Raw genomic sequence first — 2449 nt, forward strand, 5'->3', positions numbered from 1 at the left:
GCGGCCATGGGGCCCCCCGGGGCCCCTCCAGGCCGCGACCTGGCCTTGGTGCCCCCCGAACTGACCGCCAGCAGACAGTCCTTCCGCATGGCCATACATGTATCATACAATTCAATAGTTCAATCACATCAAGAAGAGTTGTATAATTGTTACCACAAACATTTTTAGAACATTTTCTTCTTCCTTGTACTCATTGTTATTCGTGTAATTTTTAAAATTGTGGCAAAAAAGTACACAACAAAACACTCTCCAATTCAACAACTTCTACCTTTATAATTCAGTGCCATTGATTATACTCTTCATGTTGTACAATCATTACTGATATATTTTTCCAAATCATTCCAATCCATGGACATAAACTCAATTCCCCCAAAGCAAAATCAAAACTCTTCTTCCATCATCCATGGAAACCATTGGTCAAATGGGTTCCTTTTTAGTAACTTTCTTGATATAATATTCAAATATCACACATTTCCATAGTTAAATTATTTCTATAAAGAGTTTTACACACATCACCATCAGTTCCAGTGCTCCCTCCCCACTCCTGCATTCATTGTTTGCTCCCCATTTCTGGTCACGCTCCCCATTCCTGTCTGGGTAAACCATTGTATCAGTTAATGTCACTATGTACTGCCTTCTGTGCTTCATAAACTGGGGAAACTAACAGAGAGAATAAAAGACAAAACAGAAAGAAGAAAATGATAATAATAATATAAAGATAAAAGCAAAGATGAAGAAAGAAAAGCTTGTTGGCATTATTAAAAGGACCAGAGATGAAATGTCTGCGATGGAATGGTCAAGAAAGATTTGAACATAGAGCTCATTCAGGTTGGGTCAAGAAGGAGGTCAACTGACCAAGCATCATATTATACCATGGTTTGATCCACCATATCAAGTTTACAATCATCTCTGTCTCACAGTAGAGCTGTTTGAATCTCGTGCCTGTGGCCAGATATGATATGCCAAAAGCTTACTCTGACTCACCACCCTGCAGATGGACCTGGCATCAGACTGGATTCCATAGCCTTGTACAAATTGGGTGTTCACAATTTACACCCTGAGACTTTTCCCTTCATCATATTTGAATATTTTTATCATCATCTCTAGATCACACACACTGGCGTTTTCTTTCGTGTGGATTTAGTTGACGCCTTTAAGACCCAAGACACTTCCAATTCCAATTGATAACAGGCGTCATCTGCTTTCTGCACCACATTTTGTGGTAGTACACTTATCTTCAGTGACCTCTTCATGAAAACAAGCCCTGTTATAAGAACTAACTGTTCTGGGGTTGGGGCCAGAATTAAGTGAGAGGCCAGAATTCATCTGCTTGTCCACAGGTTACAGATGAATCTGGTTTATATTGGTGGTCATATTATGACAAAAACAAAAGCAAAAGAAACAAGACCAACAACAAAACAAACAAGAAACAGTGCCCCCCTCCATCCAGAAAATAGAAGAAACAAAAAGGACAAATATTGTCAATTATCCCCCTGGGGTATAAGGTAATTGCATTGAAAACAATTATAATTTATCCAATGAAATCATTTTAAGGTGTTATTGAAATGAGAGTTGAGGCAAGTATCATCGAACTGGTGGCTGCAATCCATGAGTTGTTGCTTTGTATAGACTGATTTCTGAATTGATTGAGTTCTGTGTACATTGGACATGGACGTTGGTACTAGACGAAAATTCCCTGTACAATTACTTATAAGGGCAGATGCTTTACTGTCAGATTAATACCTGTCATATTAATTCAAGGGGGGCATTGAGGTACTAGATATATGGTGGTTCTGGGTCCCTTTTTTGGACACCCACTAAGTCAGGGGCCTCACCCAAGGTCCAATGACCACCATTTCCTCAGTCTTGGGGTGGCCATCCTTTGCTCCCTCTCCCATTAGGATAGTTCAGTCCTAAATCCAAGGGTACAGGTAGTTTTGAGGTAGGGCACAGCTTGTTCAGTTGGGCTTCCATGTTGAGTTCTTCTGGTGTGGCCCTTGGGTAAGGTGACCAGATTTTAACATTGGTAAAGTGGGACACCATTGATAAAATGCATATCCTGGCAAAATAGCCACATGGCAGCCAAAAAACCATATACCCTAGCTTGTCGTGAATTCTTTCCAAAAATCGGGACTTTTTTAAAACACCGAGGGACAAATTGTTAAAAATTGGGACTGTCCCGCCACAAGCGGTATGTCTGGTCACCTTACCCTTGGGGGATATCATATTCCTCTTAAGGCCAGTTTCTAAGATCATCATAGTGCTTAGTCCATGGTGTGGCTCACTGAGGATTAGGTAGAAACATATTGGAAGTATTAACCCAAGAACAAAAAAACAGATTTATTCTCCCCTTAAGTCCCCTGCAATAATTTAGCACCTCTTACTGATATGAGGTTGCTCTTTCCTACTTATTGCCTATATCGACCAACAGAAATATCAGTGCCTTCTC

The sequence above is a fragment of the Echinops telfairi genome, unplaced genomic scaffold (assembly GCF_000313985.2).
Source record: "Echinops telfairi isolate 266 unplaced genomic scaffold, ASM31398v2 ScPeMD7_23;HRSCAF=83, whole genome shotgun sequence".
Lineage (NCBI taxonomy): Eukaryota > Metazoa > Chordata > Mammalia > Afrosoricida > Tenrecidae > Echinops > Echinops telfairi.